At 40.4% G+C, this 26,606-nt stretch overlaps 14 non-coding genes and 1 pseudogene across 14 annotated transcripts; 5 read left to right on the top strand and 10 right to left on the bottom strand.

Moving 5' to 3' along the window:
- Nucleotides 1–135: 135 nt before the first annotated feature.
- LOC135037922 (U1 spliceosomal RNA) lies at nt 136–299 on the bottom strand. Its single transcript, XR_010232383.1, has one exon. It is a non-coding gene; the product is annotated as a U1 spliceosomal RNA (small nuclear RNA).
- A 692-nt stretch (nt 300–991) lies between these two features.
- On the bottom strand, nt 992–1,133 carry LOC135037823 (U1 spliceosomal RNA; annotated as a pseudogene).
- Nucleotides 1,134–1,285: 152 nt separating this feature from the next.
- LOC135037711 (U1 spliceosomal RNA) lies at nt 1,286–1,449 on the bottom strand. Its single transcript, XR_010232200.1, has one exon. It is a non-coding gene; the product is annotated as a U1 spliceosomal RNA (small nuclear RNA).
- Nucleotides 1,450–2,064: 615 nt separating this feature from the next.
- Nucleotides 2,065–2,227, bottom strand: LOC135037849 (U1 spliceosomal RNA). The gene has a single exon (XR_010232317.1). It is a non-coding gene; the product is annotated as a U1 spliceosomal RNA (small nuclear RNA).
- A 152-nt stretch (nt 2,228–2,379) lies between these two features.
- LOC135037762 (U1 spliceosomal RNA) lies at nt 2,380–2,543 on the bottom strand. The gene has a single exon (XR_010232250.1). It is a non-coding gene; the product is annotated as a U1 spliceosomal RNA (small nuclear RNA).
- A 671-nt stretch (nt 2,544–3,214) lies between these two features.
- On the bottom strand, nt 3,215–3,377 carry LOC135037839 (U1 spliceosomal RNA). The gene has a single exon (XR_010232307.1). It is a non-coding gene; the product is annotated as a U1 spliceosomal RNA (small nuclear RNA).
- A 152-nt stretch (nt 3,378–3,529) lies between these two features.
- Nucleotides 3,530–3,693, bottom strand: LOC135037903 (U1 spliceosomal RNA). Its single transcript, XR_010232366.1, has one exon. It is a non-coding gene; the product is annotated as a U1 spliceosomal RNA (small nuclear RNA).
- A 671-nt stretch (nt 3,694–4,364) lies between these two features.
- LOC135037845 (U1 spliceosomal RNA) lies at nt 4,365–4,527 on the bottom strand. The gene has a single exon (XR_010232312.1). It is a non-coding gene; the product is annotated as a U1 spliceosomal RNA (small nuclear RNA).
- A 152-nt stretch (nt 4,528–4,679) lies between these two features.
- LOC135037929 (U1 spliceosomal RNA) lies at nt 4,680–4,843 on the bottom strand. Its single transcript, XR_010232390.1, has one exon. It is a non-coding gene; the product is annotated as a U1 spliceosomal RNA (small nuclear RNA).
- A 671-nt stretch (nt 4,844–5,514) lies between these two features.
- On the bottom strand, nt 5,515–5,677 carry LOC135037810 (U1 spliceosomal RNA). Its single transcript, XR_010232289.1, has one exon. It is a non-coding gene; the product is annotated as a U1 spliceosomal RNA (small nuclear RNA).
- Nucleotides 5,678–5,821: 144 nt separating this feature from the next.
- LOC135037880 (U5 spliceosomal RNA) lies at nt 5,822–5,937 on the top strand. The gene has a single exon (XR_010232343.1). It is a non-coding gene; the product is annotated as a U5 spliceosomal RNA (small nuclear RNA).
- Nucleotides 5,938–6,207: 270 nt separating this feature from the next.
- LOC135037872 (U5 spliceosomal RNA) lies at nt 6,208–6,323 on the top strand. Its single transcript, XR_010232335.1, has one exon. It is a non-coding gene; the product is annotated as a U5 spliceosomal RNA (small nuclear RNA).
- A 286-nt stretch (nt 6,324–6,609) lies between these two features.
- Nucleotides 6,610–6,725, top strand: LOC135037876 (U5 spliceosomal RNA). Its single transcript, XR_010232339.1, has one exon. It is a non-coding gene; the product is annotated as a U5 spliceosomal RNA (small nuclear RNA).
- A 274-nt stretch (nt 6,726–6,999) lies between these two features.
- On the top strand, nt 7,000–7,115 carry LOC135037884 (U5 spliceosomal RNA). The gene has a single exon (XR_010232347.1). It is a non-coding gene; the product is annotated as a U5 spliceosomal RNA (small nuclear RNA).
- Nucleotides 7,116–7,390: 275 nt separating this feature from the next.
- LOC135037893 (U5 spliceosomal RNA) lies at nt 7,391–7,506 on the top strand. The gene has a single exon (XR_010232356.1). It is a non-coding gene; the product is annotated as a U5 spliceosomal RNA (small nuclear RNA).
- The last annotated feature ends 19,100 nt before the right edge of the window (nt 7,507–26,606 follow it).

Raw genomic sequence — 26,606 nt, 5'->3', positions numbered from 1 at the left:
GGGAGGGTCGCTGTACGGGCACCTCCCTGTCAAGTGAAGGAGATCCAACTGAGGCAGCACAAGGAAACTCTCGAAAAAAGAACAAGGCTAGATGAAGATCTGAGACATAGAAATCTGACTTTTACCAGAGCTGACCAGAGGAAAGCACAAACACAGTCCCCCACTACAACAAATAATGCAGTCGAGTTTCCCACATTTGGGGAAATCACAGGGGTCAGCATACCCAGAATGCAATGAATGAACCTCACCCTGGGAGAACAATCTTCATGATAATGGTATCTCCTATGCAAAATAAGTATGATTTGGGATAGGGCTGGGGAGGGCCGCTGCTCAGGCACATCTCTGTCAAGTAAAGGAGATTCAACTGAGGCAGCACAAGGGAACTCTCATCTGGGGACAACAACTGCAGGGAGAACACATATTTTCAGATGAAAATGGGAGAGCAGAAGGCTGCCTAATACTGAAGCACCCCCAAACAACAAACCAAATGCAACAACTAGTACAAGCATTCCTGGGAAAAGGTCTGCAGAAGACGGATTTGCATACGGTGATGTCATCCAAGCAGTGGGCCAAAGTTGGCTGGAACCCTCATCTGCATATGAAAAGAGAAAAGGGTTATGCAGGGCATGGTGGCCTTTTGCGGCACTTGGATGACCCCTAGTTCGCATTAAACACCTCCATTCTCCTTCGGTGTGGGGCTCATGTTGGCTATGCCCCAGCCCCTGAAGTATTCAAGCTGATTTCTTGCAGCAGCTGGGCACTGTAACAGCTCCAGAGCTGCTCTGTAAGGCAAGTAAAAGGGTGTGGGCCCTGCAGCACTACCTGTAGTTCGCATTGTGCGTTGGAAGGCACAAAGTAAGCAGACGGGAGAAGTCAGGATAGTGCGCAAGAGCATAGAAGGGAGCGGCTCAAGAAAAGAGAAGTGGAAACAGACAGCAAACTAGGCTGGAGAGAGACCTGAGACAAAGAGATCTAAATTATACGAGAGCCGACCAGGGGAAACACAAATTATGCAGTCAAGTGTCCCACATTTGGGGAAATCGCAGGAGCAGCACACCCAGAGTGCAATGGGTGAGCCTTGCCCTGGGAGAAGCACCTTCATGATCATAGTATCTCACCTGGCAGGTAAGTAGGAGTTGGGCTAGAGCTGGGGAGGGTTGCTGCTCGGGTACCCCCCTGTCAAGTGAAGGAGATCCAACTGAGGCAGCACCAGGGAACTCTCGAAAGAAGAACAAGGCTAGAGGAAAATCTGAGACAAAGAAATCTGACTTTTACCAGAGCTGACCAGAGGAAAGCACAAACACAGTTCCCCACTACCACAAATAATGCAGTCGAGTTTCCCACATTTGGGGAAATCACAGGGGTCAGCATACCCAAAATGCAATGAATGAACCTCACCCTCGGAGAACAATCTTCATGACCATGGTATCTCCTATGCAAAATAAGTATGATTTGGGATAGGGCTGGGGAGGGCCGCTGCTCAGGCACATCTCTGTCAAGTAAAGGAGATTCAACTGAGGCAGCACTAGGGAACTCCCATCTGGGGACAACAACTGCAGGGAGAACACATATTTTCAGATGAACATGGGAGGGCAGAAGGCTGCCTAATACTGAAGCACCCCCAAACAACAAACCAAATGCAACAACTAGTACAAGCATTCCTGGGGGAAGTTCTGCAGAAGACGGATTTGCATACGGTGATGTCATCCAAGCAGTGGGCCAAAGTTGGCTGGAACCCTCATCTGCATATGAAAAGAGAAAAGGGGTATGCAGGGCATGGCGGCCTTTTGAGGCGCTTGGATGACCCTTAGTTCGCATTAAACGCCCCCACCCTCCTTCGGTGTGGGGCTCATGTTGGCTATGCCCCAGCCCCTGAAGCATTCAAGCTGATTTCTTGCAGCAGCTGGGCACTGTAACAGCTCCAGAGCTGCTCTGTACGGCAAGTAAAAGGGTGTGGGCCCTGCAGCACTACCTGTAGTTTGCATTGTGCATTGGAAGGCACTTAAGAATAGAGAAGTGGAAACAGACAGCAAACTAGGCTGGAGAGAGACCTGAGACAAAGAGATCTGAATTATACGAGAGCCGACCAGGGGAAACACAAATTATGCAGTCAAGTTTCCCACATTTGGGGAAATCGCAGGAGCAGCACACCCAGAGTGCAATGGGTGAGCCTTGCCCTGGGAGAAGCACCTACGTGATCATAGTATCTCACCTGGCAGGTAAGAAGAAGTTGGGCTAGAGCTGGGGAGGGTCGCTGCTCGGGTACCCCCCTGTCAAGTGAAGGAGATCCAACTGAGGCAGCACAAGGGAATTCTCGAAAGAAGAACAAGGCTAGAGGAAGATCTGAGACAAAGAAATCTGACTTTTACCTGAGCTGACCAGAGGAAAACACAAACACAGTCCCCCACTACCACAAATAATGCTGTCGAGTTTCACACATTTGGGGAAATCACAGGGGTCAGCATACCCAGAATGCAATGAATGAACCTCACACTGGGAGAATAATCTTCATGACCATGGTATCTCCTATGCAAAATAAGTATGATTTGGGATAGGGCTGGGGAGGGCCGCTGCTCAGGCACATCTCTGTCAAGTAAAGGAGATTCAACTGAGGCAGCATAAGGGAACTCTCATCTGGGGACAACAACTGCAGGGAGAACACATATTTTCAGATGAACATGGGAGGGCAGAAGGCTGCCTAATACTGAAGCACCCCCAAACAACAAACCAAATGCAACAACTAGTGCAAGCATTCCTGGGGGAAGGCCTGCAGCAGATGGATTTGCATATGGTGATGTCATCCAAGCAGTGGGTCAAAGTTGGCTTCAACCCTCGTCTGCATATGAAAAGAGAAAAGGGGCGTGCAGGGCATGGCGGCCTTTTGCGGCGCTTGGATGACCCCTAGTTCGCATTAAACACCTCCACCCTCCTTTGGTGTGGGGCTCATGTTGGCTATGCCCCAGCCCCTGAAGCATTCAAGCTGATTTCTTGCAGTAGCTGGGCACTGTAACAGCTCCAGAGCTGCTCTGTACGGCAAGTAAAAGGGTGTGGGCCCTGCAGCACTACCTGTAGTTTGCATTGTGCATTGGAAGGCACAAAGTAAGCAGACGGGAGAAGTAAGGATAGTGCGCAAGGCCATAGAATGGAGCGGCTTAAGAAAAGAGAAGTGGAAACAGACAGCAAACTAGGCTGGAGAGAGACCTGAGACAAAGAGATCTGAATTATACGAGAGCCGACCAGGGGAAACACAAATTATGCAGTCAAGTTTCCCACATTTGGGGAAATCGCAGGGGCAGCACATCCAGAGTGCAATGGGTGAGCCTTGCCCTGGGAGAAGCACCTTCATGATTATAGTATCTCACCTGGCAGGTAAGTAGAAGTTGGGCTAGAGCTGGGGAGGGTCGCTGCTCGGGCACCCCCCTGTCAAGTGAAGGAGATCCAACTGAGGCAGCACAAGGGAACTCTCGAAAGAAGAACAAGGCTAGAGGAAGAACTGAAACAAAGAAATCTGACTTTTACCAGAGCTGACCAGAGGAAAGCACAAACACAGTCCCCCACTACCACAAATAATGCAGTTGAGTTTCCCACATTTGGGGAAATCACAGGGGTCAGCATACCCAGAATGCAATGAATGAACCTCACCCTGGGAGAACAATCTTCAAGACCATGGTCTCTCCTATGCAAAATAAGTATGATTTGGGATAGGGCTGGGGAGGGCCGCTGCTCAGGCACATCTCTGTCAAGTAAAGGAGATTCAACTGAGGCAGCACAAGGGAACTCTCATCTGGGGACAACAACTGCAGGGAGAACACATATTTTCAGATGAACATGGGAGGGCAGAAGGCTGCCTAATACTGAAGCACCCCCAAACAACAAACCAAATGCAACAACTAGTGCAAGCATTCCTGGGGGAAGGCCTGCAGCAGATGGATTTGCATATGGTGATGCCATCCAAGCAGTGGGTCAAAGTTGGCTTCAACCCTCGTCTGCATATGAAAAGAGAAAAGGGGCGTGCAGGGCATGGCGGCCTTTTGCGGCGCTTGGATGACCCCTAGTTCGCATTACACACCTCCACCCTCCTTCGGTGTGGGGCTCATGTTGGCTATGCCCCAGCCCCTGAAGCATTCAAGCTGATTTCTTGCAGCAGCTGGGCACTGTAACTGCTCCAGAGCTGCTCTGTAAGGCAAGTAAAAGGGTGTGGGCCCTGCAGCACTACCTGTAGTTTGCATTGTGCGTTGGAAGGCACGAAGTAAGCAGACGGGAGAAGTCAGGATAGTGCGCAAGGGCATAGAAGGGAGCGGCTCAAGAAAAGAGAAGTGGAAACAGACAGCAAACTAGGCTGGAGAGAGACCTGAGACAAAGAGATCTGAATTATACGAGAGCCGACCAAGGGAAACACAAATTATGCAGTCAAGTTTCCCACATTTGGGGAAATCACAGGGGCAGCACAACCAGAGTGCAATGGGTGAGCCTTGCCCTGGGAGAAGCACCTTCATGATCATAGTATCTCACCTGGCAGGTAAGTAGGAGTTGGGCTAGAGCTGGGGAGGGTCGCTGCTCGGGCACCCCCCTGTCAAGTGAAAGAGATCCAACTGAGGCAGCACAAGGGAACTCTCGAAAGAAGAACAAGGCTAGAGGAAGATCTTAGATAAAGAAATCTGATTTTTACCAGAGCTGACCAGAGGAAAGCACAAACACAGTCCCCCACTACCACAAATAATGCAGTCGAGTTTCCCACATTTGGGGAAATCACAGGGGTCAGCATACCCAGAATGCAATGAATGAACCTCACCCTGGGAGAACAATCTTCATGACCATGGTATCGCCTATGCAAAATAAGTATGATTTGGGATAGGGCTGGGGAGGGCCGCTGCTCAGGCACATCTCTGTCAAGTAAAGGAGATTCAACTGAGGCAGCACAAGGGAACTCTCATCTGGGGACAACAACTGCAGGGAGAACACATATTTTCAGATGAACATGGGAGGGCAGAAGGCTGCCTAATACTGAAGCACCCCCAAACAACAAACCAAATGCAACAACTAGTGCAAGCATTCCTGGGGGAAGGCCTGCAGCAGATGGATTTGCATATGGTGATGTCATCCAAACAGTGGGTCAAAGTTGGCTTCAACCCTCGTCTGCATATGAAAAGAGACAAGGGGCGTGCAGGGCATGGCGGCCTTTTGCGGCGCTTGGATGACCCCTAGTTCGCATTACACACCTCCACCCTCCTTCGGTGTGGGGCTCATGTTGGCTATTCCCCAGCCCCTGAAGCATTCAAGCTGATTTCTTGCAGCAGCTGGGCACTGTAACTGCTCCAGAGACGCTCTGTAAGGCAAGTAAAAGGGTGTGGGTCCTGCAGCACTACCTGTAGTTTGCATTGTGCGTTGGAAGGCACGAAGTAAGCAGACGGGAGAAGTCAGGATAGTGCGCAAGGGCATAGAAGGGAGCGGCTCAAGAAAAGAGAAGTAGAAACAGACAGCAAACTAGGCTGGAGAGAGACCTGAGACAAAGAGATCTGAATTATACGAGAGCCGACCAGGGGAAACACAAATTATGCAGTCAAGTTTCCCACATTTGGGGAAATCGCAGAAGCAGCACACCCAGAGTGCAATGGGTGAGCCTTGCCCTGGGAGAAGCACCTTCATGATCATAGTATCTCACCTGGCAGGTAAGTAGGAGTTGGGCTAGAGCTGGGGAGGGTCGCTGCTCGAGCATCCCCCTGTCAAGTAAAGGAGATTCAACTGAGGCAGCACAAGGGAACTCTCATCTGGGGACAACAACTGCAGGGAGAACACATATTTTCAGATAAAAATCTTGGTCATGCTCTGGTTTCTCTTCAGAACGAACAAATCTTTCGCCTTTTACTAAAGATTTCCGTGGAGAGGAGCAAAACCGAGTTTTATCTCAATTTTTGCATGCCCCATGTTTTTGGGGTTTCTTTTATCGGTTTAAAGATAGAATGAGTGTGCTTTAATGTAAGCTCATTTGCATAGAAATTACAGTAAATGTTTGTTTCTTTTCAAACAGAACTTTCTTGACCATGCTACTTGCTTGAAAGATCTGGGAGCACATGGAATACAGTACAAACCATGCTTATAGCAAGGAGAAGACAGGTGAGAAATCTGCTTTCTTTCAAATTGGGCGCTCACTTTGATCTGAATGAGGACTGCTGGCACGGCACTCAGGCGACAGGTGGAATCTTGGTCATGCTCTGGTTTCTCTTCAGAACGAACAAATCTTTCGCCTTTTACTAAAGATTTCCGTGGAGAGGAGCAAAACTGAGTTTTATCTCAATTTTTGCATGCCCCATATTATTGGGGTTTCTTTTATCGGATTAAAGACAGAACGAGTGTGCTTTCTTGTTAGCTTTAATGTAAGTTTATTTGCATAACAATGACAATAAATGTCTGTTTCTTTTCAAGCAGAACTTTCTTGACCATACTAATTGCTTGAAAGATCTGGGAGCACATGGAAAAGAGTACAAACCATGCTTATAGCAAGGGGAAGCCTGGTGAGAAATCTGCTTTCTTTCTTTCAAATTGGGTGCTCACTTTGAGCTGAATGAGGACTGCTGGCATGGCACTCAGGCGACAGGTGGAATCTTGGTCATGCTCTGGTTTCTCTTCAGAACGAACAAATCTTTTGCCTTTTACTAAAGATTTCCGTGGAGAGGAGCAAAACTGAGTTTTATCTCAATTTTTGCATGCCCCGTCTTATTGGGGTTTCTTTTATCAGTTTAAAGATAGAACGAGTGTGCTTTAATGTAAGCTCATTTGCGTAGAAATGACAGTAAATGTTTGTTTCTTTTCAAACAGAACTTTCTTGACTATACTAATTGCTTGAAAGATCTGGGAGCACATGGAAAAGAGTACAAACCATGTTTATAGCAAGAGGAAGCCTGGTGAGAAATCTGCTTTCTTTCTTTCAAATTGGGTGCTCACTTTGAGCTGAATGAGGACTGCTGGCATGGCACTCAGGCGACAGGTAGAATCTTGGTCATGCTGTGGTTTCTCTTCAGAACGAACAAATCTTTCGCCTTTTACTAAAGATTTCCGTGGAGAGGAGCAAAACTGAGTTTTATCTCAATTTTTGCATGCCCCATCTTATTGGGGTTTTATTTTATTGGTTTAAAGATAGAACGAGTGTGCTTTAATGTAAGCTCATTTGCATAGAAATGACAGTAAATGTTTGTTTCTTTTCAAACAGAACTTTCTTGACCACACTAATTGTTTGAAAGATCTGGGAGCACATGGAAAAGAGTACAAACCATGTTTATAGCAAGGGGAAGCCTGGTGAGAAATCTGCTTTCTTTCATTCAAATTGGGTGCTCACTTTGAGCTGAATGAGAACTGCTGGCATGGCACTCAGGCGACAGGTGGAATCTTGGTCATGCTCTGGTTTCTCTTCAGAACTAACAAATATTTCGCCTTTTATTAAAGATTTCCGTGGAGAGAAGCAAAACTGAGTGTTATCTCAATTTTTGCATGCCCCATATTATTGGGGTTTCTTTTATCAGTTTAAAGACAGAACGAGTGTGCTTTCTTGTTAGCTTTAATGTAAGTTTATTTGCATAACAATGACAGTAAATGTTTGTTTCTTTTCAAACAGAACTTTCTTGACCATGCTACTTGCTTGATAGATCTGGGAGCACATGGAAAACAGTACAAACCATGCAGTATCACAAGAGCCTTTATTTGATCTTTCATGAAGATAGAGCAGAATTGAGGACACGTCAACAATTTCTGCCGAAGGTGGTTCATCTTTCCACATGGTGCCTTTGGCCACTGACACCTTCGTTGAGTCAAAGTCTCTGGCTGTGGTCAGAACTTTGAAAATTTATGTCACCAGAACGGTTCAGATTAGGAAAACAGAGGCTCTGTTTGTCCTGTATGCTCCCAACATGATTGGGTGTCCTGCTTCCATGCAGACCATTATGCGCTGGATCTGTGGTAAGATTCAGCATGCTCATTCCACGGCAGGATTGCCGTTACTGAATTAGGTGAAGACCCATTCTACTAGAAAGGTGGGTTCTTCCTGGGCAGCTGGTCGGGGAGTCTCGGCATTGCAACTTTGCCGAGCAGCTATTTAGTAAACACTTTTGCTAAGTTTTACAAGTTTGATACCTTGGCTGATGATAACCTCAAGTTGGGTCATTCGGTGCTGCAGAGTCGTACGCACTCTCCCACCCGTTCAAGAGCTTTGGTATAACCCCATGGTTCTTAATGTGACCCCAGCATCCTCTAGGTCGTATGAGAAAATAGGATTTTAATACCTACCGGTAAATCCTTTTCTCTTAGTACGTAGAGGATGCTGGGCACCCGTCCCAGTCCATACTGTGTCTGCAGTTATTACTTGTGGTTATACACATGTTGTGTTACGGTTCTGGTCAGCTTTTTGCTGCAATTGTTCATGCCGTTGGCTTGTGTTCTGTTGAATGCCACGTTCTGCGGCATGCTTAAGGTGTGAGCTGGTAAGATGCTCACCTTAGTTTAACAATAAATCCTTTCCTCGAAATGTCCGTCTCCCTGGGCACAGTTCCTATAACTGGAGTCTGGAGGAGGGGCATAGAGGGAGGAGCCAGTTCACACCCTTTGAAAGTCTTAAAGTGCCCATGTCTCTTGCGGATCCCGTCTATACCCCATGGTTCTTAATGTGACCCCAGCATCCTCTACGGACTAAGAGAAAAGGATGCCCTTGTGTACTATCCTGACTTCTCCTCCCGTCTGCTTACTTTGTGCCTTCCAACGCACAATGCGAACTACAGGTGGTGCTGCAGGGCCCACACCCTTTTACTTGCCTTATAGAGCAGCTCTGGAGCTGTTACAGTGCCCAGCTGCTGCAAGAAATCAGCATGAATGCTTCAGGGGATGGGGGATGGCCAACATGAGCCCCACACCAAAGGAGGGTGGGGGTGTTTAATGCGAACTAGGGGTCATCCAAGCACTGCAAAAGGCCGCCATGCCCTGCATGCCCCTTTTCTCTTTTTATATGCAGATGAGGGTTCCAGCCAACTTTGGCCCACTGCTTGGATGACATCACCGTATGCAAATCCGTCTGCTGCAGACCTTCCCCCAGGAATGCTTGTACTAGTTGTTGGATATGGTTTGATATTTGATGGTGCTTCAGTATTAGGCAGCCTTCCGCCCTCCCATGTTCATCTGAAAAGATGTGGTCTCCCTGCAGTTGTTGTCCCCAGACGAGAGTTCCCTTGTGCTTCCTCAGTTGAATCTCCTTAACTTGACGGGGGAGGGGCTGCCCGAGCTGCCACCCTCCCCAGCCCTATCCCAACTCATACTTATTTTACATATTAGATCTCTTGATCATGAAGATTGTTCTCACAGGGTGAGGTTCATCCATTATATTTTAAAATAGGAAGGTACAAATTACATATTTGAATTGCATCTATGTGCTGGATTCAAATGTCCCCCCCCCTTCCTTTCTCAATTGTGCCCGTCAGCAGCTATTCTAAGGTTGCTGCCAATGGGTGTGACACATTAATTTCTTCTGTGGGGTACACTGGACTCCACAAGGATTCACATTGGGGTGTAGAGTAGGATCTTGATCTGAGGCACCAACCGGCTCAAAGCTTTTGACTGTTCCCAAGAAGCTCAGTGCATTCTCCTCTATAACCCCGCTTCCATGAACAGGGAGCTCAGTTTGTAGTTGGTGCCTTCAGTAGCAGGCCAATTAACAGGGGCCTGCCTCAGGCAGCCTATTCTTAGCTATTAATTTTGACAAGAAAAGAAGAACTTGTTTTATGAGAATCTACAAGGGCTGCAGCAGGCTAGGTCTAATAGACATCTTTACTGCAGCTTCATCACTCCCAGCGGCGCTATATACTCCCGTGCCCTGGTTGCTGGGTCACTGCAGCGGAGGCTCCGGTTTCATCCTAAGGTCAGTCACACACACACCACCCTTCCGGATCACAAGGCCGCTGATGAAGGGGAGCGAGGCCGTAGGGGGTGGGCCGTGTGCGCACTGCGGTGGACACTGATTACTGGGCAGCCGCTCCACTAGCCACCAGGTACAGTTAAGGAGCACAGGTCTGGGGGTTTTTCTCCTATATTAACCCAATTTTGTACTGCCCGCAGCGCATTGTGATAGGTAATAGGGCCTGATTCAGGTTGGATTGCAATCACAATAAGCGATCCAACTGCAAAAATTGCTAAGAGCATACGCATGTGCCTGCATTTTCTGCGGCACCCCGCAGAGAATGTGATCGCCTCTGCCTGTCAATCGGGGCGGGGAAGGGGGGGAGAGGTGGGTCAGCAACACTCCATTTCCAAGTCAGGGATGGAGCGGTGCGGGGGCAAGGCTTCAAAATGGGGTCTGCAACGGAGGAGACACAGGGGGCGTGGTCACAGCGGCTGTATGACATCACATTCAGCCGCTGTGATCACAAAAATGGTGGCGGCTTCCTGCGCGCACATACAGTCTGCACCAGCAGGAGCCTACACCATTTTTTATGATCACGCTGAACTGCAGTGCGACTGCAATTACAGCATGGTCAAGAAGGGAGGCGTCATGCTGGGTGGCCATGCCCTGTCACTGTGCAGGAGCCAGCACCGCTCACACACTAGTCCCCGGGTGCAGCCCCCAACCCCCGGGACACCCGGAGCAACAAAATGTAGATTCAGGCCACCAGGCCACGCCCCTACCTATGAAACCATTTTTATGCTAACAAATTTGTTCTCTGAAAAGTGTCCACAAAGCCAAGTCTCTGATTAACACCTTTGTAGGGATGGTTTTTCACCTATTACTAAATTAAACTTGCTTCATTGGAAAGGCAGCAAGATGCATCCTCATTTCAATGTCTACTGAAATAATACAGGTTGACACCAGGAAAAAGCCTCCTGTTAGTGCTTCATCTACACGTTATAGCCCTGAATTTTCCAATGCCTATCTCTTTGCAAAAGAGAGATATCGGCAAGGAAAAACTGTATTGTACCTTTGCATTTTTCTCCCAAACGAAAGACACTAGAATGAAAATTTTAAAGCCTCCTGTTAGTGCTTCATCTACACGTTATAGCCCTGAATTTTCCAATGCCTATCTCTTTGCAAAAGAGAGATATTGGCAAGGAAAAGCTGTATTGTACCTTTGCATTTTTCTCCCAAACGAAAGACACTAGAATGAAAATTTTAAAGCCTCCTGTTAGTGCTTCATCTACACGTTATAGCCCTGCATTTTCCAATGCCTATCTCTTTGCAAAAGAGAGATATCGGCAAGGAAAAGCTGTATTGTACTTTTGCATTTTTCTCCCAAACGAAAGACACTAGAATGAAAATTTTAAAGCCTCCTGTTAGTGCTTCATCTACACGTTATAGCCCTGAATTTTCCAATGCCTAGCTCTTTGCAAAAGAGAGATATTGGCAAGGAAAAGCTGTATTGTACCTTTGCATTTTTCTCCCAGACGAAGGACACTAGAATGAAAATTTTAAAGCCTCCTATTAGTGCTTCATCTACACGTTATAGCCCTGCATTTTCCAATGCCTATCTCTTTGCAAAAGAGAGATATCGGCAAGGAAAAGCTGCATTGTACTTTTGCATTTTTCTCCCAAACGAAAGACACTAGAATGAAAATTTTAAAGCCTCCTGTTAGTGCTTCATCTACACATTATAGCCCTGAACTTTCCAATGCCTATCTCTTTGCAAAAGAGAGATATCGGCAAGGAAAAGCTGTATTGTACCTTTGCATTTTTCTCCCAAACGAAAGACACTAGATTGAAAATGTTAAAGCCTACTGTTAGTGCTTCATCTACACGTTATAGCCCTGAATTTTCCAATGCCTAGCTCTTTGCAAAAGAGAGATATCGGCAAGGAAAAGCTGTATTGTACCTTTGCATTTTTCTCCCAAACGAAGGACACTAGAATGAAGATTTTAAAGCCTCCTGTTAGTGCTTCATCTACACGTTATAGCCCTGCATTTTCCAATGCCTAGCTCTTTGCAAAAGAGAGATATTGGCAAGGAAAAGCTGTATTGTACCTTTGCATTTTTCTCCCAAACGAAGGACACTAGAATGAAAATTTTAAAGCCTCCTGTTAGTGCTTCATCTACACGTTATAGCCCTGAATTTTCCAATGCCTATCTCTTTGCAAAAGAGAGATATCGGCAAGGAAAAACTGTATTGTACCTTTGCATTTTTCTCCCAAACGAAAGACACTAGAATGAAAATTTTAAAGCCTCCTGTTAGTGCTTCATCTACACGTTATAGCCCTGAATTTTCCAATGCCTATCTCTTTGCAAAAGAGAGATATCGGCAAGGAAATGCTGTATTGTACCTTTGCATTTTTCTCCCAAACGAAAGACACTAGAATGAAAATTTTAAAGCCTCCTGTTAGTGCTTCATCTACACGTTATAGCCCTGCATTTTCCAATGCCTATCTCTTTGCAAAAGAGTGATATCGGCAAGGAAAAGCTGCATTGTACTTTTGCATTTTTCTCCCAAACGAAAGACACTAGAATGAAAATTTTAAAGCCTCCTGTTAGTGCTTCATCTACACGTAATAGCCCTGAATTTTCCAATGCCTATCTCTTTGCAAAAGAGAGATATCGGCAAGGAAATGCTGTATTGTACCTTTGCATTTTTCTCCCAAACGAAAGACACTAGAATGAAAATTTTAAAGCCTCCTGTTAGTGCTTCATCTACACGTTATAGCCCTGAATTTTCCAATGCCTATCTCTTTGCAAAAGAGAGATATCGGCAAGGAAAAGCTGTATTGTACCTTTGCATTTTTCTCCCAAACGAAGGACACTAGAATGAAAATTTTAAAGCCTCCTATTAGTGCTTCATCTACACGTTATAGCCCTGAATTTTCCAATGCCTATCTCTTTGCAAAAGAGAGATATCGGCAAGGAAAAGTGTATTGTACTTTTGCATTTTTCTCCCAAACGAAAGACACTAGAATGAAAATTTTAAAGCCTCCTGTTAGTGCTTCATCTACACGTTATAGCCCTGCATTTTCCAATGCCTATCTCTTTGCAAAAGAGAGATATCGGCAAGGAAAAGCTGTATTGTACCTTTGCATTTTTCTCCCAAACGAAAGACACTAGATTGAAAATGTTAAAGCCTACTGTTAGTGCTTCATCTACACGTTATAGCCCTGAATTTTCCAATGCCTAGCTCTTTGCAAAAGAGAGATATCGGCAAGGAAAAGCTGTATTGTACCTTTGCATTTTTCTCCCAAACGAAGGACACTAGAATGAAGATTTAAAAGCCTCCTGTTAGTGCTTCATCTACACAGTATAGCCCTGAATTTTCCAATGCCTAGCTCTTTGCAAAAGAGAGATATTGGCAAGGAAAAGCTGTATTGTACCTTTGCATTTTTCTCCCAAACGAAGGACACTAGAATGAAAATTTTAAAGCCTCCTGTTAGTGCTTCATCTACACGTTACAGCCCTGAATTTTCCAATGCCTATCTCTTTGCAAAAGAGAGATATCGGCAAGGAAAAACTGTATTGTACCTTTGCATTTTTCTCCCAAACGAAAGACACTAGAATGAAAATTTTAAAGCCTCCTGTTAGTGCTTCATCTACACGTTATAGCCCTGAATTTTCCAATGCCTATCTCTTTGCAAAAGAGAGATATCGGCAAGGAAATGCTGTATTGTACTTTTGCATTTTTCTCCCAAACGAAAGACACTAGAATGAAAATTTTAAAGCCTCCTGTTAGTGCTTCATCTACACGTTATAGCCCTGCATTTTCCAATGCCTATCTCTTTGCAAAAGAGAGATATCGGCAAGGAAAAGCTGCATTGTACTTTTGCATTTTTCTCCCAAACGAAAGACACTAGAATGAAAATTTTAAAGCCTCCTGTTAGTATAATTTAAACAGCTCTTCATTTTCTGGCTTTATTTTTATGCTAACAAATTTGTTCTCTGAAAAGTGTCCACAAAGCCAAGTATCTGATTAACATCTTTGTAAGGATGGTTTTTCACCTATTACTAAATTAAACTTGCTTCATTGGAAAGGCAGCAAGATGCATCCTCATTTCAATATCTACTGAAATAATACAGGTTGACACCAGGAAACATTAACGCCACTGCATCCTTGCTGCTTTCTCATGTGGAAGTCTGTTTAATGTGAAAACAAGGTGATATCTAATTAGCACACAGGTAAGGAATTAAGAAAATCTTTATTTAAGGGTGAAGATGTTTCTCACAAAATCGTTGCCCCAATGCATCATTGAAATTCAAGCTGGAAAGATGATTTTAATATATCACTTGTACATTTTGTATTGCTCTTCTGGTGACAATGTAGTTTGTTTTTGTCAATTACCATTTTAATAATCGGGTAAAGAAAATTAATTGGATTTTTGAAAGAAAACAATACTGTCATTATACTATTAAAACAAATTAAAATGGTAAAAGTTATTGTACTTTAAGTAAAAATAAAAGAGCAAAAATATCAATCCCAGTTTTGGATTACTTTAACAAAAAAAAATGCATATAGCAGAGGATAGTTTCAATCTGCCTACCTCTGGGTTATGGACCCAGCATGCTTCCATTACAGTACTCTGCTGCACATGTAAGTGCCAGAGATCCCGAAGCACTCACTCATCATGGGAAAGTACCAATGTGTTTCTTCATTGGTTGATGGAAGAAACATCTTACAAAAACTCTCCACATTATTGACTTTTTAAAATGTTTCTAGGAATCGTTCTAGATGAATGCTTATTAGCCTTTGTCAGTAAGTACTTTTGCAAAGTGTCGCTGTGGCGCAATCAGTTAGTGTGTAAGGCTATTAACCAAAAGGTTGGTGGTTCAATCCCACCCAGGGACTTAATTGACCTTGTTATCAGATTTTGGTGATCTTTAAGTAGACAAGTCAAAATTTCAAACCCCCTGTTATGGTGTAGGGTACCTGGCCTTCTCTGATGTAATCAGAGTTAGATTTGATTCAGTGATTTTATAAAAACAGCTAGGAAGCACAATTTAGCAGTGGGTTGCAGAGAAAAAGAAATATGCTGGCAAAAAAATCCAATTGAGTGATTAAACAGCTCTTCATTTTCTGGCTTTATTTTTATGCTAACAAATTTGTTCTCTGAAAAGTGTCCACAAAGCCAAGTCTCTGATTAACACCTTTGTAGGGATGGTTTTTCACCTATTACTAAATTAAACTTGCTTCATTGGAAAGGCAGCAAGATGCATCTTCATTTCAATGTCTACTGAAATAATACAGGTTGACACCAGGAAACATTAACGCCACTGCATCCTTGCTGCTTTCGCATGTAATAGTCTGTTTAATGTGAAAACAAGGTGATATCTAATTAGCACACAGGTAAGGAATTAAGAAAATCTTTATTTAAGGGTGAAGATGTTTCTCACAAAATCGTTGCCCCAATGCATCATTGAAATTCAAGCTGGAAAGATGATTTTAATATATCACTTGTACATTTTGTATTGCTCTTCTGGTGACAATGTAGTTTGTTTTTGTCAATTACCATTTTAATAATCGGGTAAAGAAAATTAATTGGATTTTTTAAAGAAAACAATACTGTCAATATACTATTAAAACAAATTAAAATGGTAAAAGTTATTGTACTTTAAGTAAAAATAAAAGAGCAAAAATATCAATCCCAGTTTTGGATTACTTTAACAAAAAAAAATGCATATAGCAGAGGATAGTTTCAATCTGCCTACCTCTGGGTTATGGACCCAGCATGCTTCCATTACAGTACTCTGCTGCACATGTAAGTGCAAGAGATCCTGAAGCACTCACTCATCATGGGAAAGTACCAATGTGTTTCTTCATTGGTTGATGGAAGAAACATCTTACAAAAACTCTCCACATTATTGACTTTTTAAAATGTTTCTAGGAATCGTTCTAGATGAATGCTTATTAGCCTTTGTCAGTATGTACTTTTACAAATGTAGCTGTGGCGCAATCAGTTAGTGTGTAAGGCTATTAACCAAAAGGTTGGTTGTTCAATCCCACCCAGGGACTTAATTGACCTTGTTATCAGATTTTGGTGATCTTTAAGTAGACAAGTCAAAATTTCAAACCCCCTGTTATGGTGTAGGGTACCTGGCCTTCTCTGATGTAATCAGAGTTAGATTTGATTCAGTGATTTTATAAAAACAGCTAGGAAGCACAATTTAGCAGTGGGTTGCAGAGAAAAAGAAATATGCTGGCAGAAAAATCCAATTGAGTGATTAAACAGCTCTTCATTTTCTGGCTTTATTTTTATGCTAAATAATTTGTTCTCTGAAAAGTGTCCACAAAGCCAAGTATCTGATTAACATATTTGTAGGGATGGTTTTTCACCTATTACTAAATTAAACTTGCTTCATTGGAAAGGCAGCAAGATGCATCCTCATTTCAATATCTACTGAAATAATACAGGTTGACACCAGGAAACATTAACGCCACTGCATCCTTGCTGCTTTCTCATGTGGAAGTCTGTTTAATGTGAAAACAAGGTGATATCTAATTAGCACACAGGTAAGGAATTAAGAAAATCTTTATTTAAGGGTGAAGATGTTTCTCACAAAATCGTTGCCTCAATGCATCATTGAAATTCAAGCTGGAAAGATGATTTTAATATATCACTTGTACATTTTGTATTGCTCTTCTGGTGACAATGTAGTTTGTTTTTGTCAATTACCATTTTAATAATCGGGTAAAGAAAATTAATTGGATTTTTGAAAGAAAACATTACTGTCAATATACTATTAAAACAAATTAAAATGGTAAAAGTTATTGTACTTTAAGTAAAAATAAAAGAGCAAAAATATCAATCCCAGTTTTGGATTACTTTAATTAACAAAAAAAAATGCATATAGCAGAGGATAGTTTCAATCTGCCTACCTCTGGGTTATGGACCCAGCATGCTTCCATTACAGTACTCTGCTGCACATGTAAGTGCAAGAGATCCTGAAGTACTCACTCATCATGGGAAAGTACCAATGTGTTTCTTCATTGGTTGATGGAAGAAACATCTTACAAAAACTCTCCACATTATTGACTTTTTAAAATGTTTCTAGGAATCGTTCTAGATGAATGCTTATTAGCCTTTGTCAGTATGTACTTTTGCAAAGTGTCGCTGTGGCGCAATCAGTTAGTGTGTAAGGCTATTAACCAAAAGGTTGGTGGTTCAATCCCACCCAGGGACTTAATTGACCTTGTTATCAGCTTTTGGTGATCTTTAAGTAGACAAGTCAAAATTTCAAACCCCCTGTTATGGTGTAGGGTACCTGGCCTTCTCTGATGTAATCAGAGTTAGATTTGATTCAGTGATTTTATAAAAACAGCTAGGAAGCACAATTTAGCAGTGGTTTGCAGAGAAAAAGAAATATGCTGGCAGAAAAATCCAATTGAGTGATTAAACAGCTCTTCATTTTCTGGCTTTATTTTTATGCTAACTAATTTGTTCTCTGAAAAGTGTCCACAAAGCCAAGTATCTGATTAACATATTTGTAGGGATGGTTTTTCACCTATTACTAAATTAAACTTGCTTCATTGGAAAGGCAGCAAGATGCATCCTCATTTCAATATCTACTGAAATAATACAGGTTGACACCAGGAAACATTAACGCCACTGCATCCTTGCTGCTTTCTCATGTGGAAGTCTGTTTAATGTGAAAACAAGGTGATATCTAATTAGCACACAGGTAAGGAATTAAGAAAATCTTTATTTAAGGGTGAAGATGTTTCTCACAAAATCGTTGCCCCAATGCATCATTGAAATTCAAGCTGGAAAGATGATTTTAATATATCACTTGTACATTTTGTATTGCTCTTCTGGTGACAATGTAGTTTGTTTTTGTCAATTACCATTTTAATAATAGGGTAAAGAAAATTGAGTGGATTTTTGAAAGAAAACAATACTGTCAATATACTATTAAAAAAAATTAAAATGGTAAAAGTTATTGTACTTTAAGTAAAAATAAAAGCTAAAATATCAATCCCAGTTTTGGATTACTTTAATGAACAAAAAAAAATGCATATAGCAAAGGATAGTTTCAATCTGCCTACCTCTGGGTTATGGGCCCAGCATGCTTCCATTGCAGTACTCTGCTGCACATGTAAGTGCAAGAGATCCTGAAGCCCTCACTCATCATGCGAAAGTACCAATGTGTTTCTTCATTGGTTGCTGGAAGAAACATCTTACAAAAACTCTCCAGATTATTGACTTTTTAAAGTTTTTCTACGAAACGTTCTAGATGAATGCTTATTAGTCTTTGTCAGTATGTACTTTTTGCAAAGTGTCTCTGTGGTGCAATCGGATAGTGTGTTCAGCTATTAATCAAAAGGTTGGTGGTTCAATCCCACCCAGGGACGTAATTGACCTTGTGATCAGGTTTTGGTGATATTTAAGTAGACAAGTTAAAATTGCAAACCCCCTCTTATGGTGTAGGGTATCTGGCCTTCTCTGATGTAATCAGAGTTAGATTTGATTAAGTGATTTTATAAAAAATCAGCTAGGAAGCACAATTTAGCAGTGGGTTGCAGAGAAAAAGAAAAATGCTGGCAGAAAAATCCAATTGAGTGATTAAACAGCTCTTCATTTTCTGGCTTTATTTTTATGATAACAAATTTGTTCTCTGAAAAGTGTCCACAAAGCCAAGTGTCTGATTAACATCTTTGTAGGGATGGTTTTTCACCTATTACTAAATTAAACTTGCTTCATTGGAAAGGCAGCAAGATGCATCCTCATTTCAATATCTACGGAAATAATACAGGTTGACACCAGGAAACATTAACGCCACTGCATCTTTGCTGTTTTCTCATGTGGAAGTCTGTTTAATGTGAAAACAAGGTGATATCTAATTAGCACACAGGTAAGGAATTAAGAAAATCTTTATTTAAGGGTGAAGATGTTTCTCACAAAATCGTTGCCCCAATGCATCATTGAAATTCAAGCTGGAAAGATGATTTTAATATATCACTTGTACATTTTGTATTGCTCTTCTGGTGACAATGTAGTTTGTTTTTGTCAATTACCATTTTAATAATCGGGTAAAGAAAATTAATTGGATTTTTGAAAGAAAACAATACTGTCAATATACTATTAAAACAAATTAAAATGGTAAAAGTTATTGTACTTTAAGTAAAAATAAAAGAGCAAAAATATCAATCCCAGTTTTGGATTACTTTAATTAACAAAAAAAAATGCATATAGCAGAGGATAGTTTCAATCTGCCTACCTCTGGGTTATGGACCCAGCATGCTTCCATTGCAGTACTCTGCTGCACATGTAAGTGCAAGAGATCCTGAAGCACTCACTCATCATGCGAAAGTACCAATGTGTTTCTTCATTGGTTGCTGGAAGAAACATCTTACAAAAACTCTCCAGATTATTGACTTTTTAAAGTTTTTCTAGGAAACGTTCTAGATGAATGCTTATTAGTCTTTGTCAGTATGTACTTTTTGCAAAGTGTCTCTGTGGCGCAATCGGTTAGTGTGTTCAGCTATTAATCAAAAGGTTGGTGGTTCAATCCCACCCAGGGACGTAATTGACCTTGTGATCAGATTTTGGTGATATTTAAGTAGACAAGTTAAAATTGCAAACCCCCTCTTATGGTGTAGGGTACCTGGCCTTCTCTGATGTAATCAGAGTTAGATTTGATTAAGTGATTTTATAAAAATCAGCTAGGAAGCACAATTTAGCAGTGGGTTGCAGAGAAAAAGAAAAATGCTGGCAGAAAAATCCAATTGAGTGATTAAACAGCTCTTCATTTTCTGGCTTTATTTTTATGATAACAAATTTGTTCTCTGAAAAGTGTCCACAAAGCCAAGTATCTGATTAACATCTTTGTAGGGATGGTTTTTCACCTATTACTAAATTAAACTTGCTTCATTGGAAAGGCAGCAAGATGCATCCTCATTTCAATATCTACGGAAATAATACAGGTTGACACCAGGAAACATTAACGCCACTGCATCTTTGCTGTTTTCTCATGTGGAAGTCTGTTTAATGTGAAAACAAGGTGATATCTAATTAGCACACAGGTAAGGAATTAAGAAAATCTTTATTTAAGGGTGAAGATGTTTCTCACAAAATCGTTGCCCCAATGCATCATTGAAATTCAAGCTGGAAAGATGATTTTAATATATCACTTGTACATTTTGTATTGCTCTTCTGGTGACAATGTAGTTTGTTTTTGTCAATTACCATTTTAATAATCGGGTAAAGAAAATTAATTGGATTTTTGAAAGAAAACAATACTGTCAATATACTATTAAAACAAATTAAAATGGTAAAAGTTATTGTACTTTAAGTAAAAATAAAAGAGCAAAAATATCAATCCCAGTTTTGGATTACTTTAATTAACAAAAAAAAATGCATATAGCAGAGGATAGTTTCAATCTGCCTACCTCTGCGTTATGGACCCAGCATGCTTCCATTACAGTACTCTGCTGCACATGTAAGTGCAAGAGATCCTGAAGTACTCACTCATCATGGGAAAGTACCAATGTGTTTCTTCATTGGTTGATGGAAGAAACATCTTACAAAAACTCTCCACATTATTGACTTTTTAAAATGTTTCTAGGAATCGTTCTAGATGAATGCTTATTAGCCTTTGTCAGTATGTACTTTTGCAAAGTGTCGCTGTGGCGCAATCAGTTAGTGTGTAAGGCTATTAACCAAAAGGTTGGTGGTTCAATCCCACCCAGGGACTTAATTGACCTTGTTATCAGCTTTTGGTGATCTTTAAGTAGACAAGTCAAAATTTCAAACCCCCTGTTATGGTGTAGGGTACCTGGCCTTCTCTGATGTAATCAGAGTTAGATTTGATTCAGTGATTTTATAAAAACAGCTAGGAAGCACAATTTAGCAGTGGTTTGCAGAGAAAAAGAAATATGCTGGCAGAAAAATCCAATTGAGTGATTAAACAGCTCTTCATTTTCTGGCTTTATTTTTATGCTAACTAATTTGTTCTCTGAAAAGTGTCCACAAAGCCAAGTATCTGATTAACATATTTGTAGGGATGGTTTTTCACCTATTACTAAATTAAACTTGCTTCATTGGAAAGGCAGCAAGATGCATCCTCATTTCAATATCTACTGAAATAATACAGGTTGACACCAGGAAACATTAACGCCACTGCATCCTTGCAGCTTTCTTATGTGGAAGTCTGTTTAATGTGAAAACAAGGTGATATCTAATTAGCACACAGGTAAGGAATTAAGAAAATCTTTATTTAAGGGTGAAGATGTTTCTCACAAAATCGTTGCCCCAATGCATCATTGAAATTCAAGCTGGAAAGATGATTTTAATATATCACTTGTACATTTTGTATTGCTCTTCTGGTGACAATGTAGTTTGTTTTTGTCAATTACCATTTTAATAATAGGGTAAAGAAAATTAAGTGGATTTTTGAAAGAAAACAATACTGTCAATATACTATTAAAACAAATTAAAATGGTAAAAGTTATTGTACTTTAAGTAAAAATAAAAGCTAAAATATCAATCCCAGTTTTGGATTACTTTAATGAACAAAAAAAAATGCATATAGCAAAGGATAGTTTCAATCTGCCTACCTCTGGGTTATGGGCCCAGCATGCTTCCATTACAGTACTCTGCTGCACATGTAAGTGCAAGAGATCCTGAAGCACTCACTCATCATGCGAAAGTACCAATGTGTTTCTTCATTGGTTGCTGGAAGAAACATCTTACAAAAACTCTCCAGATTATTGACTTTTTAAAGTTTTTCTACGAAACGTTCTAGATGAATGCTTATTAGTCTTTGTCAGTATGTACTTTTTGCAAAATGTCTCTGTGGCGCAATCGGTTAGTGTGTTCAGCTATTAATCAAAAGGTTGGTGGTTCAATCCCAACCAGGGACGTAATTGACCTTGTGATCAGGTTTTGGTGATATTTAAGTAGACAAGTTAAAATTGCAAACCCCCTCTTATGGTGTAGGGTACCTGGCCTTCTCTGATGTAATCAGAGTTAGATTTGATTAAGTGATTTTATAAAAAATCAGCTAGGAAGCACAATTTAGCAGTGGGTTGCAGAGAAAAAGAAAAATGCTGGCAGAAAAATCCAATTGAGTGATTAAACAGCTCTTCATTTTCTGGCTTTATTTTTATGATAACAAATTTGTTCTCTGAAAAGTGTCCACAAAGCCAAGTATCTGATTAACATCTTTGTAGGGATGGTTTTTCACCTATTACTAAATTAAACTTGCTTCATTGGAAAGGCAGCAAGATGCATCCTCATTTCAATATCTACGGAAATAATACAGGTTGACACCAGGAAACATTAACGCCACTGCATCTTTGCTGTTTTCTCATGTGGAAGTCTGTTTAATGTGAAAACAAGGTGATATCTAATTAGCACACAGGTAGGGAATTAAGAAAATCTTTATTTAAGGGTGAAGATGTTTCTCACAAAATCGTTGCCCCAATGCATCATTGAAATTCAAGCTGGAAAGATGATTTTAATATATCACTTGTACATTTTGTATTGCTCTTCTGGTGACAATGTAGTTTGTTTTTGTCAATTACCATTTTAATAATCGGGTAAAGAAAATTAATTGGATTTTTGAAAGAAAACAATACTGTCAATATACTATTAAAACATATTAAAATGGTAAAAGTTATTGTACTTTAAGTAAAAATAAAAGAGCAAAAATATCAATCCCAGTTTTGGATTACTTTAATTAACAAAAAAAAATGCATATAGCAGAGGATAGTTTCAATCTGCCTACCTCTGGGTTATGGACCCAGCATGCTTCCATTACAGTACTCTGCTGCACATGTAAGTGCAAGAGATCCTGAAGTACTCACTCATCATGGGAAAGTACCAATGTGTTTCTTCATTGGTTGATGGAAGAAACATCTTACAAAAACTCTCCACATTATTGACTTTTTAAAATGTTTCTAGGAATCGTTCTAGATGAATGCTTATTAGCCTTTGTCAGTATTTACTTTTGCAAAGTGTCGCTGTGGCGCAATCAGTTAGTGTCTAAGGCTATTAACCAAAAGGTTGGTGGTTCAATCCCACCCAGGGACTTAATTGACCTTGTTATCAGATTTTGGTGATCTTTAAGTAGACAAGTCAAAATTTCAAACCCACTGTTATGGTGTAGGGTACCTGGCCTTCTCTGATGTAATCAGAGTTAGATTTGATTCAGTGATTTTATAAAAACAGCTAGGAAGCACAATTTAGCAGTGGTTTGCAGAGAAAAAGAAATATGCTGGCAGAAAAATCCAATTGAGTGATTAAACAGCTCTTCATTTTCTGGCTTTATTTTTATGCTAACTAATTTGTTCTCTGAAAAGTGTCCACAAAGCCAAGTATCTGATTAACATATTTGTAGGGATGGTTTTTCACCTATTACTAAATTAAACTTGCTTCATTGGAAAGGCAGCAAGATGCATCCTCATTTCAATATCTACTGAAATAATACAGGTTGACACCAGGAAACATTAACGCCACTGCATCCTTGCTGCTTTCTCATGTGGAAGTCTGTTTAATGTGAAAACAAGGTGATATCTAATTAGCACACAGGTAAGGAATTAAGAAAATCTTTATTTAAGGGTGAAGATGTTTCTCACAAAATCGTTGCCCCAATGCATCATTGAAATTCAAGCTGGAAAGATGATTTTAATATATCACTTGTACATTTTGTATTGCTCTTCTGGTGACAATGTAGTTTGTTTTTGTCAATTACCATTTTAATAATCGGGTAAAGAAAATTAATTGGATTTTTGAAAGAAAACAATACTGTCATTATACTATTAAAACAAATTAAAATGGTAAAAGTTATTGTACTTTAAGTAAAAATAAAAGCTAAAATATCAATCCCAGTTTTGGATTACTTTAATGAACAAAAAAAAAATGCATATAGCAAAGGATAGTTTCAATCTGCCTACCTCTGGGTTATGGGCCCAGCATGCTTCCATTGCAGTACTCTGCTGCACATGTAAGTGCAAGAGATCCTGAAGCACTCACTCATCATGCGAAAGTACCAATGTGTTTCTTCATTGGTTGCTGGAAGAAACATCTTACAAAAACTCTCCAGATTATTGACTTTTTAAAGTTTTTCTAGGAAACGTTCTAGATGAATGCTTATTAGTCTTTGTCAGTATGTACTTTTTGCAAAGTGTCTCTGTGGCGCAATCGGTTAGTGTGTTCAGCTATTAATCAAAAGGTTGGTGGTTCAATCCCACCCAGGGACGTAATTGACCTTGTGATCAGATTTTGGTGATATTTAAGTAGACAAGTTAAAATTGCAAACCCCCTCTTATGGTGTAGGGTACCTGGCCTTCTCTGATGTAATCAGAGTTAGATTTGATTAAGTGATTTTATAAAAATCAGCTAGGAAGCACAATTTAGCAGTGGGTTGCAGAGAAAAAGAAAAATGCTGGCAGAAAAATCCAATTGAGTGATTAAACAGCTCTTCATTTTCTGGCTTTATTTTTATGATAACAAATTTGTTCTCTGAAAAGTGTCCACAAAGCCAAGTATCTGATTAACATCTTTGTAGGGATGGTTTTTCACCTATTACTAAATTAAACTTGCTTCATTGGAAAGGCAGCAAGATGCATCCTCATTTCAATATCTACGGAAATAATACAGGTTGACACAAGGAAACATTAACGCCACTGCATCTTTGCTGTTTTCTCATGTGGAAGTCTGTTTAATGTGAAAACAAGGTGATATCTAATTAGCACACAGGTAAGGAATTAAGAAAATCTTTATTTAAGGGTGAAGATGTTTCTCACAAAATCGTTGCCCCAATGCATCATTGAAATTCAAGCTGGAAAGATGATTTTAATATATCACTTGTACATTTTGTATTGCTCTTCTGGTGACAATGTAGTTTGTTTTTGTCAATTACCATTTTAATAATCGGGTAAAGAAAATTAATTGGATTTTTGAAAGAAAACAATACTGTCAATATACTATTAAAACAAATTAAAATGGTAAAAGTTATTGTACTTTAAGTAAAAATAAAAGAGCAAAAATATCAATCCCAGTTTTGGATTACTTTAATTAACAAAAAAAAATGCATATAGCAGAGGATAGTTTCAATCTGCCTACCTCTGGGTTATGGACCCAGCATGCTTCCATTACAGTACTCTGCTGCACATGTAAGTGCAAGAGATCCTGAAGCACTCACTCATCATGGGAAAGTACCATTGTGTTTCTTCATTGGTTGATGGAAGAAACATCTTACAAAAACTCTCCACATTATTGACTTTTTAAAATGTTTCTAGGAATCGTTCTAGATGAATGCTTATTAGCCTTTGTCAGTATGTAATTTTGCAAAGTGTCGCTGTGGCGCAATCAGTTAGTGTGTAAAGCTGTTAACCAAAGGGTTGGTGGTTCAATCCCACCCAGGGACTTAATTGACCTTGTTATCAGATTTTGGTGATCTTTAAGTAGACAAGTCAAAATTTCAAACCCCCTGTTATGGTGTAGGGTACCTGGCCTTCTCTGATGTAATCAGAGTTAGATTTGATTCAGGGATTTTATAAAAACAGCTAAGAAGCACAATTTAGCAGTGGGTTGCAGAGAAAAAGAAATATGCTGGCAGAAAAATCCAATTGAGTGATTAAACAGCTCTTCATTTTCTGGCTTTATTTTTATGCTAACTAATTTGTTCTCTGAAAAGTGTCCACAAAGCCAAGTATCTGATTAACATATTTGTAGGGATGGTTTTTCACCTATTACTAAATTAAACTTGCTTCATTGGAAAGGCAGCAAGATGCATCCTCATTTCAATATCTACTGAAATAATACAGGTTGACACCAGGAAACATTAACGCCACTGCATCCTTGCTGCTTTCTCATGTGGAAGTCTGTTTAATGTGAAAACAAGGTGATATCTAATTAGCACACAGGTAAGGAATTAAGAAAATCTTTATTTAAGGGTGAAGATGTTTCTCACAAAATCGTTGCCCCAATGCATCATTGAAATTCAAGCTGGAAAGATGATTTTAATATATCACTTGTACATTTTGTATTGCTCTTCTGGTGACAATGTAGTTTGTTTTTGTCAATTACCATTTTAATAATCGGGTAAAGAAAATTAATTGGATTTTTGAAAGAAAACAATACTGTCAATATACTATTAAAACAAATTAAAATGGTAAAAGTTATTGTACTTTAAGTAAAAATAAAAGCTAAAATATCAATCCCAGTTTTGGATTACTTTAATGAACAAAAAAAAAATGCATATAGCAAAGGATAGTTTCAATCTGCCTACCTCTGGGTTATGGGCCCAGCATGCTTCCAGTGCAGTACTCTGCGGCACATGTAAGTGCAAGAGATCCTGAAGCACTCACTCATCATGCGAAAGTACCAATGTGTTTCTTCATTGGTTGCTGGAAGAAACATCTTACAAAAACTCTCCAGATTATTGACTTTTTAAAGTTTTTCTAGGAAACGTTCTAGATGAATGCTTATTAGTCTTTGTCAGTATGGACTTTTCGCAAAGTTTCTCTGTGGTGCAATCGGTTAGTGTGTTCAGTTATTAATCAAAAGGTTGGTGGTTCAATCCCAACCAGGGACGTAATTGACCTTGTGATCAGATTTTGGTGATATTTAAGTAGACAAGTCAAAATTGCAAACCCCCTCTTATGGTGTAGGGTACCTGGCCTTCTCTGATGTAATCAGAGTTAGATTTGATTAAGTGATTTTATAAAA

This window comes from Pseudophryne corroboree, unplaced genomic scaffold (assembly GCF_028390025.1).
Source record: "Pseudophryne corroboree isolate aPseCor3 unplaced genomic scaffold, aPseCor3.hap2 scaffold_685, whole genome shotgun sequence".
NCBI lineage: Eukaryota > Metazoa > Chordata > Amphibia > Anura > Myobatrachidae > Pseudophryne > Pseudophryne corroboree.
This window is presented reverse-complemented; position numbering and strand designations above follow the sequence as displayed.